The sequence below is a fragment of the Mauremys reevesii genome, linkage group 10 (assembly GCF_016161935.1).
Source record: "Mauremys reevesii isolate NIE-2019 linkage group 10, ASM1616193v1, whole genome shotgun sequence".
NCBI lineage: Eukaryota > Metazoa > Chordata > Testudines > Geoemydidae > Mauremys > Mauremys reevesii.
Genome location: NC_052632.1, coordinates 14,879,457 through 14,899,116, shown reverse-complemented (window position 1 = coordinate 14,899,116; position 19,660 = coordinate 14,879,457). Strand labels below are relative to the sequence as shown.

General features: G+C 45.7%; 1 long non-coding RNA gene across 2 annotated transcripts in view; it reads right to left on the bottom strand.

Annotated features, from left to right (window-relative positions):
- Positions 1-19,660, bottom strand: part of LOC120372899 — a 55,253-nt gene that overhangs the window by 27,732 nt on the left and 7,861 nt on the right. The window contains exons 2-3 of one of the 2 annotated variants that reach the window (XR_005585251.1): positions 15,068-15,137; positions 8,599-8,933 (exon numbers count right to left, since the gene is read on the bottom strand). This is a non-coding gene — a long non-coding RNA (uncharacterized LOC120372899). The remainder of the gene's footprint in view (positions 1-8,598; positions 8,934-15,067; positions 15,138-19,660) is intronic. The other variant, XR_005585252.1, reaches the window with a different exon arrangement.

Below are 19,660 nucleotides of genomic sequence, written 5' to 3'. Positions count from 1 at the left end.
GGCAATGCCGTCCAGGGGCCCTCCCTTTCGACTGCCTGTGGCCAGGCCTGCATCTCTGCTAAGCAAGGATGGGTGGCTCGATAGCATGGTCTCAATGAGAGGCAGCATGGTCTAGTGGATAGAGCAAGAGACTCATCCCAGTTTGAACCCTGACTCCCTTTGCTACGTCACATAGACAAAAGTTTACAAACTTGAGTGCTCAAAGTTAGAGATCTAAATCTTGAGGTACAGATTCAGGTAATGGTGTATATGCATGTTTTTAAATTTGAGCCTCTGAGCCAGTTTCCACTTCTATAAACTGGGGATACCAACGCTTCCCTACCTCTCAGAGTCATTGTGACAATTAGGGAATTGATTTGGGCCACATGTATAGGTCCCAAAATTCACCTGAATTTCCATAAAGCCCTCCAGTGGCTGGGGACCCTAGCAGCACCCAGCTTAAGTGGACAACTATCCCTGGCACATTTTCTCTGAATGTTGGCATCTTCCCACAGACCGCAACACAAGCAGCTGGACTGTGAGGCTCTTGGAGGAGCTAAGGAAGTGGCGGGACGGGGGTGGGGGAGCAAGACCACAAGAGCCCATTACACACAATGTGCATCAGTTATAAATAATGCTGGAGAAATATTATAGTAGCACCTGCACTATGCCCACGCATAAAATAAAACACTGTCCCTTCCTTGAAGAGGCCACAGTCTAACAACAAGCATTAAACGGTGTTGGGGAGAGGGAGGAAACATATAGTCAACATTTTTTGTTTCTGTTTTTCCCTATAACTATCAGCTCTCTCCAACTTGGTTAATTTCTTGCGGGTAACAAGACAGAAATGGGTCTTGCGGACAAGTTTGAAGAAGGGGAAGGCAGAGAGTGTAGATCGGCTCAGGGAGGGTGCTCCACACGTGAAAGGGGAGGTGAAAGAAATCACAGACAGCTGTGTGAGAAGAGGAGAAACAAGGGGTTGAGGCTGGCAGCACTGAGGAGTGGAGGGGCGTGGGTGCAGCTGCAGTAATATACAAGAATGGATAAGCAGGGAGGGCAGGCTTAAATTTGGGCTCTGTGCCAGAGAATGATGAAGCCCAACTCTTCCCCATCTCCTCTGGCCATCCCTGCCCATAGGGGTGCAGTCATAGTGGGCAAGTGTCCTTTACACTTGGAGGAGGATGGGCCGGGGCGGGAAATTGTTTCACATGCTGATCTAAAAAATGCTGAGGCTGGCGCTGGTGTGGGTAGATCAAGAAATACTTACAGACAAAATAAATGGCCCTTCTGGTTTTGATGACTAGAAAAACCAGCTCTGCAAACTTACACTTGGTTGCGTATGGCCAAGGCTGTTCTGGCAGCCAGAGAGAGCCAGAGCACAGAGCTGATCTAGTCACCTTAGGGTGACCAGATGTCCCGATTTTATAGTAGGGTGACCAGACAGCAAATGTGAAAAATCGGGACAGGGGGCAGGGGGGTAATAGGAAGAAGAAAAAGACCCAAAAATCGGGACTGTCCCTATAAAATCGGGACATCTGGGCACCCTATTTTATAGGGACAATCCTGATATTTGGGGCTTTTTCTTATATAGGCTCCTATTACCCCCCACCCCCATCCCAATTTTTCACACTTGCTGTCTGGTCACCCTAAGGCACATCCCTTTCCTCCAGCCATGCATCCCATATGTGGGGGGAGGGGGGATAGAATCCCTTCACCTCCTCTAGTCTAGTCCAATTTCCCACAAGGCCAGCCCTGATCACACACCCATAAAGTAACACAAAAGCAAAAAACCTTTTGTGTTAATCAAGTTATTTCTCCCATAGGCGAGGAGGGAACAAGATGGTTCATTCTATTTTTAAATCCTTGGGGACTGCTCAGGTGCCATGTGATGGGGGTTATATAGGTATCTACACAGACAGTCACTTCATTCCCCAGTCACATTATATGTTGCAGAATAGTGAACACTGACCAGCCATTTCCTATAGTTTTCCAAGTGCAGGCAGCTAAATGAAGTTGTATTGTAACGTTTGAGATTGGAAGGAGGCGCAGGTAATCCACCTGGCCTGAAAGCCAGATGTAACCTACAGATACACAGGGAAGGCTGCTGAGGTACAGGGAGACTTATTCCCCTTTTCTCTTCTTTGCAAACTGACTGGGAAAGGGCATTTTTGGAAGCTATTCCCACCCCAACCACATGAAATATCAGTCTGCTTCCAATATATTTAGCTTTCTGTGCATGGGCACCCAGGTAATTTGATCCCAAGTGAGATGAGGTTGGTGGGTCTCAGCCTAGTACCTAGCCAATAGCTGGCCAGCTCACGTGATGTACAAGCCCAGCTTGGGGAAGGCACAGGCTGCTAGGAGTGAAGACAGAGGTTCATTGGCAGAGCTGTGTGGGGCAGTGCAGCCTGGACTGGAACAGCCAGGGGTGCTGCCAATCCGGGGTGCTGCCGGTCAGGATTGGGATGCAGTGGCAGAGATGGGGGAGGGATGAAGTTTGCACAAGGCCCGACCCTAGTGCGTGCTATTAGCCCTTCATTTGCATGAGCTACAAATTCACTTCTCTACACCTTGATTTAAAAACACAGTAAAAGCAGCACAATAGGGGCAATGGTAAGACGTACACAATGGATCGTGGAGCTGCAACCAGGGAACAGCTAAAAGAACCCTCAGGCAGTGTACAGGGGATTTGGGGGGGGGTGCAAGAGCCCGATTAACGTGCCAACCTGGCACACAGTTGTATTAACCGAGGAGAATTCCTCACCAGTCCCTGGAGGGTAACACTGTCTTTGTTCAGCGACTGCGTCTCCGCTCCTGTCTCTCACACAGAGCCTATTGCTGGCTCTGCACAGGCTATCCTCACCCACTGCTCTGAGCATAACACGTCACAGCCCACGTAAAACAAGAAAGCAGAGGTCTGTCTTCCGGGTCCTGGCAATAGGAACCCTGGCTCCATGCTCAGGTGCCATGACCTTGCAGGGCCTCTACTGCCCCGGCTCAGGAGACCGCGAAGAGTGGTGGCAAAATCTGATTCAAAAGTCGGCCGGCGTGAAACATGAGTGCACATGTGGAAGTGCTCGGAGACACATGTGCACTCACGCCTCCACGCATGCACCCGCACCCCCCCCCACCGCTTCTTCTCTTACAAAGGGGAGTCCCAGCGACCAACAGCAAGAACCACTCTGCTAAAAAAGAAAATGAACACAAAAGCCACCTCCCCCTTCACAACCCTTTGCCTGCAAGTGTCATAGGAATACCCCCAGAGAAGCTGAAACTTGCAAGCAAAGGGTTGTGTTGATAATTTAGAGAGTGTGTGTGCACACGGGGGCGGGGTGGGGGTGTAATAAGCAGCACTTCTTGTGAGTAAATACAGCAATTCCTTCCCTTAGGGGCCAGCCCATGCCACGTGCCCCAAGCTCCTATTACCCAGAGAACTGTCTATGGTACTGGCCTTCCCAAGAACACAACCCTGGGCTTCTCCCCCAGTGTGCTGGGAAGGGAGGAGCTGGGAGTCGCTGGTTCAGGAGCTAGTAAAACACAAGATGCAGCATTGTGGCGTCAGTTTGCTGCCGTAGTCTCCTTCCGGTCACTCTCTGTTAGAGAAAGGGAAGAGAACCCTGGCTTCTAACTCTTATGTCCCCTCTCGACTACCTCCTATCCCCCCCGCCCCAAAACTACAAAGGCAGCTCGAAGGGGCGTTTGCCACAGAGTTCCTGGTGCTGGTGATTTCTTTTGCACCAGATCATGCAGCTAGTAAAATCCCAGCCTCTGTCCAAATTCCCCTGAACCCAACAAGCTAGACACACACACATGCACACACTGTAATTTGGGGAGGCCTCCCACCCATCACAGGCCAAGTTACCTAGTAACTGCCTTGCGACTGTATCACAGCAGATATTCACAACCCTCCACTTCATCTCTGTAGGCAGCTGCATGAGATACTCATGGGAATCATAAGCATGTCTGAGTGACAGGGAGAGGAGACATGCGCCCCCCACCTCCTCCTGCCCCACGTATATTTGGGCACTCACTTAATTTAAACCTGTTCTGCACATCCATTGTATAACTGAAAGACAACCCAGTGCAGTTACTTCTCAGAACCAAGAGGCTGCATGAATGGCTGGCACTGACAACTGTTAACTTCTTTGTCCTGGCCACATTCTGAGTTGGATAAATTCTATTCTACCTCCCTAAACTCCAGGTGTGGGTTGATTGGATGCAGGATTCTCCTTTACTCCCTGTTCCAAACAGTTGCGCAGTGTTCAGTATGGCCAACCTCAAGCTTTCAAAAATCATGAGTCAGGCCACAAAAAATTATGAGATTTTTTTAAAATTCTATATTTGGGTTTTTGTTTTTTTTAATTTTCTTCCTAGTGTCTGAGGCTTTATTGTACACTCCATGTTTGCAAGCTTGTCTCTGCAACTATGCTGGCTAGACCCTTAAAAAAAGGATGCAATTGCTTGCTTCTAGAGGGTGGGGCTTTAAGAAATACACCTAAAATGACAAGACTCGTGATAAAAAAGCGAGGGTTACCTGCACTGAGCATTGCTGGGTGTTTGGGAGCTGCTGTGGGCCATCCTAAAGGTGTCTGCATATCAGTGCTGGCTGGAGGGATGCCTGTGAGTATATGTCCTGTCTAGAGATGTAGCTACACAGAATGGAAGGTGATCTGCACATGCGGGTGTGAACAGGAGAACAAAGTGTTTCCAGAATTTACAAACAACCACCCTGCTGAGGAACAGCCAATGAGTGGTAAGATTTCATCAGAGCACATCTGTCTCTCTCCTGATTAGGCCAGGTATTCCTCACTCATTCACCTGCGTATAATTAGCAACACAGCCTCTAAAAGAGATAACGGATATACCAAACGGAGGTTTTACATTAAACAGGAGCGGACAGGAACAACTATACTAGGTAGTTAACATTGGAAAGCACTTTGGCTTGGCCCTGAGTGGAGAACTGACAGTGGCTGGAGAAAATGACGAGCATAGGCTGAGTCCTGACTTTCCCAAGTCCCACTTCCATTCCCCTCCCTCCCCAAGGAAAGTCCCTGGCAGGCAAATCTCCCTAGTAGGTGAGGTTAGGTCCAGAGATGGGTTCTGACAGATGGCTGTGGAGAGGCAAGTCCTTAATTTAACCCGGAACTAGCAAGCAGTGCAAGCTGCTCCCTGCAAACACACAAATCAATGTGCCTCAGCCCAAAGGCATGAGGGGAGTTCTGTTTCTATGGTTCATTCAGTCCTGAAAATGATTGCCCATAAGGGAGGCCCAGCCAGTTGTGATGGTATTCATCGTGACCTGCACATCTGCCCACTAGAACTGGGACTTTGGACACCCATCTCATTGGTGCAGTTTTGCTATACAAACTCCCTGGCTCTTTAAAAAGGCACCATCCTTAGCAGAGCCCAAGGGAAAGTTCCCTCCATTCCGCAATCCCCACCAATGACAGCAAGCAGGAAATATTAGACACAGAGTAAAGCAAACACCAATGCCTAAAACATGTGCGCTAACTCGGGTGGAGATGCACCGACACCTGTCATATGTATGTTCTCACATGCACAGCCCTCACACATGAACCTGCTCAGGTGCACACCCAACACTTATCACAAAACACGACACACATGCATGTTCACATGCTCGCAAAAGAACTACCCCCAAAATCCATGCCAAATGATGCCAAGAAAAACACTCTCCTTTAAAACTGTAACCTAAATCCTAAATAATGGCTGGCTGGGCATGCATTAGAAATATTAGACAATGAAGACTGTGAAGTTGGCAGCAAGCCAGCTAGGCTCCTGTCCCGCCTAGGAGTCTATATGTTTCCTATTTAGTTCATTTTCACCCTGCTAGAGAGACAGCCAAAGCCTTGGTAACCCAGAACCAGGCACACATGCTCGCCCATATGATTCGAGCATCCGGGAACCACCATGACACAGACTGTGGATGTATAGGGAGGAATGAAGGGGGTGATTATTATTCATCATACACAGAGCCTCATCTCTCTCACAAGAGCATTACTCGCTCTTTAATTGGTTCCATTCATGGCAGTCCTTCAATGCCTTCCACAAGTGTAATTATGCCAGGTTCTCTCCATCTGTCTGGAATCAGGAAGAGCAGTTGTTTATAGTGTTTATATTTTGAATCGGTATTTCTGTAGCTAGATTTATTATTAATTATTAATTATTATTATTATTGCTGGACTGTTTTGAGCTCTCAGGGACGAATTCTCCCCTCACTGATACCCACTGCAACTCCCATTGACTTTAATGGGAGTTGAATTCCCGTAATGAGAGCAGGACTTGGCCTTGTCTCTCCCCTGTCTGGGATCTCCCTGGCAATGTTCATAGGAAGAGCCCAATACTTTATCAGTCACTCTTGACAGCTGCCTCACTGACACATGTGTAGGCAGGTTTCTTCACAGGGACATAGGAGACATCTGAGAGGATAGAAAATAGAGAGGTGCTTCAAACCCCACCCACCCCCCGCAAACTGCAAAACCAAGGTAACATCAGAATCATCTTTAAAAGCACAGGCTTTTGAACTGCACTCAGCTGGCGTCTCTATGGTGGGGGAATGCAAGTTCAGATGGGTTGAGGCCCAGCTTCATGTGAGGGCACAACTTATACCTACAAAACTCAGGCCCAAAGTTTTGTACCCGCAAACATAAATTGAGGGGAGACATGCGCCCCCACCTCCTCCGGCCCCATGCGCCATCAGATCTGCACCCTCTGTCGGGCAACCAGAGGCCCAAACACTTATGTCTGCATCTCACATGGCCACAATGAAGTCTTGCCGCCTGAAGATGTTTCCCTTGCACAATAGGTTATCTGAGTTCACTATGTTTTTCTTAGAAAGCTGAGGTAGATCTTCGTGGACCCTAACACTAAGGTGTTTGCTGGCTTTCAGAAAGGCGGAACCCACAAACAGCAATGCTGGGCAACTAAGCACCATCTGGTCAATGACGGCTCCTGACACAATGGCTCGTGTTGGCATGTTTATGATGCAGACCAGAGGCATATTCTCATTATCCCCATCAGATACTGTTATGTGGGATTCAGAACAAGACACCACAAGAAGCAGATGGGGAGGCAGGGAAGAAAAGAAAACGTGTGAGACAGACCGACAGATTTATCTGACGCTTAAGTCTATACCCATAAACATGGACTGATAAGTAAATAGCCACACAAGTATGAAACAAAATGGTGGGAGCCCACAGTATCCAATAATCATTCTTGTACCATTTTCAGCTCCTTTACAGTTTATCATCAGCATTTTTAAATGAAACATTTCTACCAATACGTTACACATTTGTATATTGTAATTCTAGCAAACCTGGTGAAAATCTGAATGACTTGACCAAACAATTTGTTTTTATCGTTATCTTTTGGATTCCTAGCTTTGGTGGAATGCTGTCTCTCTGTGTTGGGTGCCATGCCCCTGAAATGTATTTACAATTCACGGCATTTGTATTCTGTATTACGTACTTAGGTCATGGCTTTCAGTTTCCTCCACATAAAAAATAGCACAATATTTGGAAGCCCCAAACTCTAGAACCCATAACAACATTATTGCTGCATTTTCAGTGTATTACGGCAAAATACTGTCGCATTTTTTAACATAAAGCCCAGAAAAGTGATCATCATGGATATTTGGCCCCGTTAAGTAGGAAAGGGGGGGATATGTACTTTGTATGACAGCAAATGAAAAAAAATTGTTTTCTAAAATCGTAACTACAAATATGATGTGGTTTAAACAAAGAGAGAAGATGAGGAGGGCGGTTCTCTTCCTGGCTTGATTGCTCTTTAGCAAATGGACACATATTTTTAGAAATAAAAAGCATGGCCTATTTCCCGGGTGCAGAGCTCAGCGCTTTCGATTTAATGATATGTATTTAAGTTCCTTTTAGGGGAAAGCCTTCTGAAATCACTGGGGGGAAAAATAAACAATAAATTGGTTTTAAAGGCTTTTGTCCTTGTTGCATGTGAGTCTAATGGAGGGGCTCTCTCTGTCACCGAAGCGCTGGCTGGGCTGTCGGAGACAACTTAGACAGTGAAAAATCACGTGCGGCCTGTTAAGAGGAGCACAAAACGGCAGAATATTGGTGGTCTCTCCCCCTCCCTCAGCACAAAAATAAATAACTAAATAAGTGAACACAAGGAAAATGGATATTTTAATCTGCCAATAAAACGGCAGCAGAGATGGTTTATCTCAGAATATTGTGAGGTCTGTGTGCCAAATCCCCGATGGGTTGTTGTTCCACCCACCCCACCCCTGTTATATGTCATTAAGGATTTTTCGCATGCAGCCGAATGGGCAAATGGAAATAAAGCGTTTGTTCCTTTCCTACCAGCTGGATGAGTACAACAAGGAGGATGGAAGCAGGCGCACAAAAAAATGCAGGGCAAATTAGGAAGTATGTTAATTCAATTAATATCACAGAGGGGCTGGAGGGAGGGTGTACGTGCAGATTTTCCGCCTGAGGAAGGAGGTGGCAGAGAAAGAACTGGGGCATGCCAGCTCCAGTTATTGTTCTGCCTTCATTGGAAATTAGCAAGATAACAAGGAGACGGGCGTGAGGAAGGTAGCATGGTAAAGATTTAGGCAGCTCTGCAACCTACCTCGTGCCAATGCGGCCATCTTACAAACAGCACTTGATTCCATCAAAATGGCTTCCTGGCACCTAGCAGCCTACAAACTGCAGCAAAAATGGCCCGGTGTGGCAGAGTATGTCTTCACAGGGGCTGCCCTTCTCCCTCTTTCTGCCTCTCTTTTTGTCCTCCTCCTCCAGCTCTTGCCCCTCGCTGAGTTGATGGTCTCGGGGAGAGGGGAGAATACCAGAGGGGACTGGGAAGGGGAGGTTAACCGGGGAGGAGCGACTCTCCACCTTTCTCTCCTGTGCTGCTTGTGCCGAATGGGAAGTTCCTTATCTTTGCTGCAGAACGTCACACAGGCTCTATGCAGGAGAGAATAAGGCACAGCCATTACTCACCGAGAACTGTACATGGGCATAATGCCATGGTTACACGCAGAAAGGAGAAAACAGATAAACCCTGTTAACTGATTGATCACTGTACTGCATCCCATGGCTGCAGCCCCTCAGCATATGGGATTGGGGCAAAAGCGTAGCCCGTTTGTGACCGGCTCGGCCTTCCCACCAATGCTCTCCTCTAAGGCAGAAATGCAGGGCGTTTTCCTTGTTTTGCTTAGACTCAAGGATGAATGAAACTCCCAAGCACCTGTTTAAACTGCTGTTTATCTCCGGGCACATGACTCCACCAAAGCCCTAGCACTGGGGATATTTACAACTAGACTGGACAAAGCACTAGGAAATGTCCTGTATGGAACAATCCTGCAGTGGCCATTGAGGAGGGAATACATAACCTGAGCGCTTCCCATTGCTAATGCCTAGGCAACAGCCTACTGAAGGTATAGCGATGCAGACATCTCTTGCAGCATGCAATACATCTAAGTGCTTGTTGAGCCTAAGACCCAGGCTGGCAACCTTGGCAAGTACCACACGCTATGCCCTTACTGCAACAATTAGTGTTGGGATCTGTCCCTCCGACATACAAAAAGTATGTTTAAAACATAGACATAGGGCCTGAACATGCAGTTCTTGTGCAGTCCAAACTCCCAGTGCAGGCCATGCATAAAGACTGCAGGATAAGGCTATTCATGTGTGTGGCATAAACACTGTACCATAGATCCAGACATATTTAATGCTATTCTGCACAGCAGCATCTCGCTAAACATTTTCATACAGTAGGAAGTCCAGCTGTAGGGGAAAGAGGTAGAACTGAGAGTTGTCCAGCAGGTCATTACAACATTTTCTGGGCAAGGTTGTGGTCAGAAGAAAGAGGAGTTCACATTTCTACTATTTTTGGAATGTAAAACTCTGGCCCCTATGGTTTCAAGGCTAGGCCTACGGAAATGATGGCTGGTTATGTCAGCGTAACTCTCTTCTAGGGTCAAATCCCATAGACCCTTGCTTTCACTCAGTCCTTACCGAGGTACAACTCCTGCTGATGCCCAAGGATTTAGCTCACAGTGAAATTAAGTTTTTCAACGGACACTTTCACTCTGAGTAAAATTCATCTCACTGCCAAGGGTCCTTAAACCCCATGTAAGTTCTTAGCATGTCATGGGGGTGGTATATTTGCACAAACTCTTTGATATGCAATGAATTTTACCCTCTCCCTGAAATTTTCATTGCATCTGGAGTCACAATTCAGTATAAGTGGGAGCAGGATCAGCTCCCTACATATGTATATGGGTCAGCATTTTCAGCATGCTGCAGAATTTGTGAAGTCATTTAGAATGGGTAATGACAAGTCCCATAGCCCGCTTGTGCAGGCATTTGCCGGTTTTACAATCCCAGATGTGAGATTTTCACATATAGAAGGATGCACCTATACATTTACAAATTTAGCTGATCCATGTTTACAGACCAGAAAAGAATCTGAGCTCTGCTCTGTGCATGGATTTAATATTAAGTACATGCAAATTCTCTCTCTTTCTTTTCCTTTAAAAACCAAGCAAATTAAATACAATCCACCCCCAGCCCTATGTTATTGCAATGCTAGAGTCAAAATAAAATAAGTCAGAAAATGCAAATGTTAAGGTTACACCAGCAACACTGACTCAGCCACCTTGCACTTCCTGGAAATTTGATGATGTAGTCAGGTGTTCCTAAACTTTGAGGGGGGCGGGAGGGCAGGTTTTAAATAACACAGACTTTATCTTAAAGAGAGAGTGTCTCCTAAACACGTCCCCTCCTATTCAAGATTGAATACCACCCCCGGGACAATTCACAACAAGCGCTTACGTGAAAGGCGACATTAGAGAAGTGTTTAATGTATTTTTAGCTTCAGCAGGACATCTGATGTGTGGAAAGTTAGGCACATGCTTACGTATCGTGCTGAATTAGGGTCTTAATATGTGCACAGCTGCTAGTTCTGTAAGGGGGTGGGGATATACACACAGACGTAGGGAGTTCTGTGCCATATACACACCTTTGTTAGGCAGTTAAACAAAAGGGGCAGATGGCTAGCTCCTAAACCCTGGGCTTGTCTACACAGGAATTTAAACTGCTATCATTATACCAATATAGTTAAACTGCTAGAACTCTGTGTGGATACTCTTAGTCCAGAATAAGAATGGATTTTACTGGTTTAGCTTAAACTGCTTTTAAAAGCGGTATGAGCTAAACCAGAAATAGGCCCTCATCTACTGGAATAAGTGTCCCCATGGGGAGTCCTATCAATATAACTATAACCTTTTAAATTCACATCCGCCCTTATGCCAGTGGACCTGCCCATGTAGGCATGCTTTTCGAGTCACCTTGCTGTACTTAATATAACTCTGGCACTTTCACTGTGCCGAGAAACACTGTCACCCCCTGCTTTCTCTTGATGCTAGTCAGAGCGGGTCTGCCAACCCATAGGAGTACATAGACAATGGCTTGGCATTTTGATTACACAATGATCTGTTAGAACCTTCTTTTGAAGACTAGTTTACTGTGTGTGCAAATTTTGCGGGGATGTGGGGGAATCTTCATTTTTTCAGAATGAAAATGGAGGCTAACGTGTTGAAGTATTCCTAAGGCTGTAATTGATCTCTAAATGAAGACAGGGGAGGGGACGTACCGCACCTCCTAGAAGAGTCATGACCTGCATTCTGAACTGAGGACAAGTATGTCACTGAATTGGGAATGCAATGGTGGCTGCGTGTCTCTCCAAATTTGTGTGAGCATGTGTTTGCACATGTATTTGTGGATCTGCATGCTCACATACATAAGTGGCATATACCTCACATTAATGCAAACATCGGCATTCATATGCAAATGAAAATACAGCCCTGTTCTGTTCCATGCTCTGTCCCAGCCCCTGACATTTGGAGATTTCTGAGTAGTACAACTAAACCTCAGATCAAACATTAGCCCTAAGGGGTTCCCTTCAGGGAAGGAGCTGCAGCATGACAGGTCTCTTTCCCCTGTTCCACCCATGTTTCCAAGCCCAGCATCCCCCAGGGTTTCTGATCCAGCAGACAAAGGGCACACGCAAACACAAAAATCTTCTTTCCAGGCGGCTTTGGGAACGGAGCTCAATTTCGTTCCCATTTTAAATCAATGGTCATAAAATATATTTGATTTTTAACAAAGCAAGGGAAGACAACTCTGCTCACAGCCCCTCCCTCTCCCTTGGGCCCCTTCCTTTATCAATACCAAGCACCTGCCATGTGTCTTCAGATGCTTGGAGTATGGGGTGGGGGCAGCAGAGGTTGGAGAAGGGGGGTGAAAGCAGGTCCTGAGGATGTTACTTCCTGATGCAGCTGCCCTTCTCTTATCTTTCTACCATGGTCTGTCACTGGTCCATCTTCCCTAGCACTTTTGCAATCCCCTTTCCTATTTTTTCTTGTTATTAAGCTGTTATTTTTTTGGAACAGAAATACAATGGGATGAGTGGTGTTGCTGGTTGGTAGGGAGCTCTAGACTCCAGCATGCTGTATTCACCTTGCCCAGGGCACCCCAGAACAGTGCGAGCTCCCCTGTCCCCCCCAGAAACCAGACCCCTCAACTGTCCCTCATAACATACACCCACATTTTGCCTCCAGCAACACAAAACTGGGTTTCTCTCACTGCTCTAACAGAGACAGAGGAGACAGATATAGAGGATATCAGAAATGCTGCACCAGAAATCTGAAGGCCAGTGTGACTCATGTTACAGATATTAAGCCATGTTATTTTAAACTGTGTCTGCTGCTGAAGTTGCGTTTGCCCATTTTAGTCTGGCCATCCAGACTACTAGGCATGTTCATGCCCTTCAGATGAAATGGTTTCTTCCCCTCCCTGGCCCACCTGCACAGTGACACTCAGGGATGCCACATTGGTCACGGACTCAAGTGATCATGAGGAATTTATGGATGAAGCCCAAAAGAATAACTGGAAGGACAGGTACAGAGTGAGACACAGGGTCAGACGGTAGCCAAAGGAGGATGAGGAAGGTGGAGAAAATGTGCCTCAAGATGAAGGCTCACAAAGGGCTGGTTTCATTAATAAAACATTCCCACTCTGTCTCCTGATTTTGGTGACAGAGTTAACCCTGTGTGGGCAATGCTGCATCACCTACACAGCCCTCTCTTCTGAAGAGGGCAATGGTAGCCATCTTTGCTCAGTTGCTGTGCATCTCTTGCACACTTTGATCAGCTCTCTTAAATCCTTTCCAAGCTACTCCAGCGCATTATCTCAACTTCCCAGCATCTGCCTGAATTCTGCTCAGATGAGGAGATCCACCTTCCACCCCCCCTCCACCTGCCACAAGAAAGATCAGACTAAGTGAAAGCAGACTTAGTGAAAAGGCTCTTTCAATATAGATCACACACCTCCCCCCCACCACATACACACACCCTGAAAGATTAAAAAAAAAAACACACAACAAACTCTGATAACCTCCAAGGCTCACTGACTTGTACCCTCCATTTTCCATTCCAGGCCTCCCACACAGAGAGAGATCATCCGGGTAGCAAGATGTATTTTCTTCCTCAATTCCTTATCTAAAGATTTAAGAAACACTAAATTTTATGACCTATTTGAACCGACAGCCCCTTACTCCTTCCAGAGGTGCATTTTATTGAGGGAAATCTCTTCCAAAAAGGAGGGGGAAATACTACACACAAATGAAATATCTAGAGGGTTGCCATGGGCTGGAGTAGTCGTTTGCACACATAAGAGGATGTAACTCCAAAACACTCCAGGTTTTGCCTCCTGAGAGTTATAGCTCTACCCTTCGAGAGCAGAATAAATGCTCTAGCCCATTGCTCCCTGCAGTGTATTCTACCTAGATGGATTGATTCCACCTATTGTTCTTAATAAATCCTGGTGCATGAAAAAAACCATTGTATGGTCATCTTTCCTTTCCTGTTCTACCTTGCAGAAGTAATAACAGTGATTAGAACCGTGGTGAAAGGACTATACAGAATGTGGTGCTTTCCTGGATTTAGTGAGCTTCAAATAAGATTGAGAGGCATGGTCTGGCTGGATCCCAATCAATTTCTCTTCTTGGGCTATGTCTAAACTGGTGAAAACGGGCCCCATCTTTCGCTACAAAAGCCACTGTGTATTTCCACCCAGTAGCAGCAGTAGTACAGACAGGGCTCAGGTATTTTTATTATGTCGCCTAACCCTGCTCTAAACAGGAACACCTGAGTCCTATCTACACCTCAGCTTCCATCGTTGCTACCACATGTGGAGCTGTCCCAAAAGAACCAATGGTCCGTCTTTGGACAGGGCCTCGCTCACTACAAAATGGTTGCTCCCATTTGACATCTGCCCAACAGCCTATGGGAAATGAGTTGGTGATCTCTGCCCACTACTTAGCAGGCAGATGCCCAAATCTCAAACACTAGCATTAAGCAGCCCCTTTGTCTTCTCTGCTGATCACATCCGCAGGGATCAGCTGGATCTGCTGCTCTCTCTCCCGGCTGGGAGTGCTGACTCCGGGTCAGAGGAAAGGCATGTTGCTGGGGAGATATGAGAAAACTTGCTCTGCAGATGCCCATATCACACAAGCCAGTGAATAAACAGAGCAATTCAGCGTCCACGGCTTGGAATAACTCAATAAAAACAACATTTCAAATCTTCAGGTTTTGTTAATCAGAATTTAAAAGGAGGCTCTGCCTCCCCACATGCGTTTTCTTTCTGTGCAGATTACAATCGTTTTCTTTTAGAAAATACAAAAATTCTGCAAGCTGCTTTTCTTCCCAGATCCCAAGAAAGTAAGAGATGCACTGCTATGCTTCAGAAGGCAGATGGCTGCCTCCTGATCTGCCTTTGATTCCCACCTCCCAGTCTATTTAGGGTTATCGGAATTATTGCTTCCTGTCTTACATAGCAGCAGCAAACATCAGCTGGCCCAGTTGCAAAAGACTAGCCAGGGAGGTTTGGCTGGTGCGCGCGCACACGTGTGTGTGTGTGTGTGTGTGTGTGTGTGTGTGTGTGTGAGAGAGAGAGAGAGAGAGAGAGAGAGAGAGGATCTGGCCTCCAGAGCTAAGTTCAACTTATTCCTCTAACAACTACGTTCATTGACTCACCTCTCCTTGCTCACCCAGAGATGTCCTGTCTCTTCCCATTGCAGCCCACTCCATGAACTTTCAGTCACGTCTGATTAAAGAAGAGAGAATTCATCGCAATTAGAAAGATGCCCCCCCACAAACGGACGGACGGGTGTCAAGTAATTACTGGATGTCACCCCCAGAGAAATGGCTGTAAAACAGATCTCCTATTTGGGACTACACACAAAGACACATTTCTATTATATATACGTACATGTGCACACACATAATTGTGTGTATGTTATGTACTTACATGCATGCTTCATAGCACACCTCATGCAAATGCTTTTGGATACCGGTCCCTAATTGAAACACATGCAGCCATGTAAAAGACAGCAAGACACTATCATTTTCACTAAGAAGGAAATAAAACAAAGTGGATCTGTGTAGCCAGAGCCCAGAAAGCAACACTGTCTCTTTAATTTTCTCTCTGGCTAGCTCATCCTTTGCACGAATCCTTTCCTCCCCATGGCTTCTTCCAGCCTGGTGGGCAAAGTGGGAAAACATCATTAGGGAGGAAAAATAATTTAGTTTGTTAATCAGTATCCAATGGTGGGAAACTAGAGGCAGAGAGCAGGGCTGGCAGTTGGAGCTCAGGAAAGGCCAGCACAAAGCCACCATTCATGACGTGCGGGGCTGGGGTTCTCATTGAATTAAACAGACACAAAGAGCAGAGGCATTTCATGCTCTCTCCACAAGAATTATCATATCTTCTTGGCACTAAGAAACCTCCAGCATGAGAGAGAGAGAAAATGAGGCAGGCTGGCTAGAAAGATGGTCCAAGGTACAAAAGACTTTGTTCTGGGGTTGGATTTATGGATGGGGTGCAGCAGAGGGCTTTGCTGGGGGTGACTGGCCTTTGCGCACCGGATTTAATAAGACTCAGCTAATGTGAAACAGGGGGCCCAGTGTACCACGTAGCAGGGAAACCCTGCTCTGAAAACAAGCAGCATAATTTTGCATTTCACGGCTGTGGAAGAGTTCTGAGGCCAGCAGAATATGTGTCGTGTGTGTGTGTGTGTGTGTGTGTGTGTGTGTGTGTGTGTGTGTGCACTCGCACACATGTCCACATGTTTTGGGGACAGAGAAAGGGGAGGATGCAGAAAAAAGACGAGGCAACATAGTTCAGTCATGAAAGTTAATTAGCTAATGTGCAAATCCCGGCTGCCTCTGCCTCCTGCCCTGCAAGTGTCCCCACCAAGCTGCGCTGTCTGCGGACTGTGACTGCAAATAGCAGGAGCAGATTAAGACAGGCTCCTTGGGATCCAGGCCTGGCAGTGTGAAGGGGCCTGACACAGCAGTGAGAAACCAAGAGTCCATGCAAAAGGGATGAGAATGGAAGATCAAGGATATGGGTCAGGGAGGAGTCCAGGGTACGGGCTGGGAGGAAATCTCTATTCAGAAGTGTGCAGGGCAGGGGTGTACATTTATTGCAAGCCCAGATGTGTTGTTGGGTCTCAGCCCTGTCTAGTTTTAATCAGCTTCCAGTGGGCTGTGCCAGTTGTACGGAGAACCAGGAAGCCTACGCTTCTTTACACAGTAAGCTCTCTGGGGCAGGAGCTGTCATTCCCTAGATGTTTGCACAGTCCCTCGCTGGGTGGAGGCCTGACCTAGTTGCTATCACAACTAGGTGCTATCACAATAAAAATGTTCAATAATAACAGTTCAATAACTGAGAACCGTGAGCTGGGCAGGTGTCTTCCTCATGCCAACACTGTCCACTGGGCTGGCGACACCACACTGAGCCCTCATTCCCATGCCCTGCTTATAAAACAATACCACAGCATCAGTGCTACTGGGGGGCGGGGGGTGTTACTGCAGCACACAGCAGTGCTTGATGCAAGAGGGTTATACCCTCTCCCCTGCAGGCTGCAAGAAGCTCCTGGGTTTCAGATACCTTTGCTCCAGGGATAACTTCTCTCTGGAAGGCCCTCAAACACTGTGATGCTGGGGGTCATATAAGCATCTAGAAAACAGACACATAGGGGAACCAGCGAAAAGAGGAAACAAGCAGGTGCATTGGTGTCCCTGGAACCATCCAATCTAGACGTGCTCTGTTGACCAGAAATGAACGTTTGCTACACATTGCTCATGGATAGGAGACTGTCTATGCCCTTATACGGTACCCATCACCGTGGTAGCTGATCTTGCTATAGTACCAAGCCCACTCCCCCCAGCAGAGGGAGGTCACTTTTGCTGTTGGTGACCTTATGAGACATAGGATCAGTACAGAGACTACTGAGAGTGCGAGGATGGGGAGAAGAGAGAAGTGATACCCAAAGAACACTGTATGAACCCAAGGGGAGGGGAGGAATGACTCGGGAAATAAATGATGCCTTCACTTATTCACTAATGGATTAATCTGTGTGAAGAAAAACAAAGGGATCTAAGCTTAGGGGAAAAGCTGGGTTGGAGATCTTGGTGCACATGTAGGTAAAAGTTGAAAAGGAAGCACTAATTAGCGCTGGGTCCATCACGTTCCATTAATAGCTTGTCACTGTTTCCTTGATGTTGCTGAAGGCAGGAAAGTTGGTATGTGTGATGCCTACCTGTCTCTATCTCATTAACAGAAGGCAGGGTGAGAACAGACGTTTTTTGCCTGCATCACAGATAGAGACAGGTTCCTTTTGCTCAGTCTAATTATTGGATTGACTTTTGTGGAGATAGGGAGGGGGGAGATATTTAAAACATGCACAACACACATACACCATGGACACACAAACATTCTGTACACACACACACACACACACACACCGTGAGACACTGATGTTAGGGTTTAGAAATCTCTTGGGGGGAAATATGGTTTCAACAGACCACAGATATTTTTACCAACACCAAATACACTGCAGGCCACAGAAAACTCTTTTGGATCAGAAAAGCACATACAGAACTGTTTTGGTTTTTTTCAATTGTCCAATGAGTAACAGAAATATCAGCTACTTCCCTGCACATTAACAAAAAAACAAAACTAACTACATAAAAAAAATTGCTCAACCAGAGTCCAGTTTGCTGCAAGAGGGGGGATAATCTGATTATCCGTTCACTGACATCAGAACCCAAATTATGGAATTTCCCCATAAAGAAAGATAGAAAAAGGCCATTCCAAGCACAGATAAATCTGCATTGCATCTAATCATTTCCAAAGTAAAATATGGTCCATTCTTCCAGCAGTTAAAAAAAATTAGATCTCCTGTTTAATATACAAAGGCCTCCCTTCTCCTCTCAACACGTGGAACAGCCTCCATTAGCGACAGTGGAAAGAACAAGCATGCAAATCAAGGAAAGAATGCAAGGGCAGCAAATATTTGGGAGTGTGCAATGTGTATCTGTATGGCATAACTACAGGTGTGTGTGTGTGTGTGTGTGTGTGTGCAATGCACACAGCACATACATCCCCTTGGGCATCCATTTCTTCTTGAGTGTGGACTTTCAATAAACAAGCTGAAGATTCCTCAAGATAAGGAGCCAAAATGTCCATCTGAAACAAGAACTGTGCAGAACTGAAGGCCAAGAAAACAGTAAGGTTGTTTCTCTGGGAACAAAGAAATGTCCCCTTCAGCATGCCTACGTCTTCTTGCTTTTTGGCTAAGATCAAGTGTAGAATCAGTTTAAATTCGGGCTATTTACTGAGGGGCAACCTATCCTAAATCTCAATTACTGAGGGACAATCTATACTCGTTGCTATATTTGCTTTCCACAACCTACTCTTAGTATAACCTTTTATGAGTGATGTACCCAAATATTTGGATGTTATTATTTTAACTGTATCGCTGGATTTACTAACCTTCATTTGGGATATTGCAGATTATGTACTATATGCATTTTTTGAATTTTTAACCAAACTTGATACTTGTGGACAATGTAAGCATTATACCCAGATGTGTAGATACTCTTTCCTTAACACATGTATGGGGTAATCTTAACATTAGCTTTAATTAAAAAAATTAAATCTGTTCTTATCAGTTTATTCTCCCCATTTGGACAACTGCGGTTTGTATTTTTTTCTCTTCTTTTGTTATTCTTTTTTTATGTATATGAACCAACATGCCTCAGGTATTTGTAATATGTATTCAGCAATTTATGTGTTTTATAATTGTAAATATTTTCTAATACAAGTTTTAATCAATGTACTACTAAATAATCTAGCAAGTTGTTTTCCATCTCTAGCTTCTATGTTCCTATATTTGCTGCTACTGACAATGTAGATTATATTCCATACAAAAATACTGCATTAAAAGAACATTTTTAGATTGCAAAATCAAGCACTCGAAAGCTAGGAAATGCAAGATTTAAGGCGGCTCGTGCAACCTTAATTCAGCCCCCTTGTTCGTCCATCCTTGGCTCTGAACCAGGCTTGTGATCATGTAATTAGAGACTGGATCATAATGCATATGCACAACAAGGCCGAATGAAGATTACACGGACAATCTTAGACCTGGCATTTCCTAACTTTGAATGTTTGATTTTGCAACCTAAATAATGTGTATTATATCTATTGATATCTATATATATCATTTCCTAGATTTTTTAAAAGAGGGTTAAAACAAATTATATGCTGTGCAGTTGTAACAA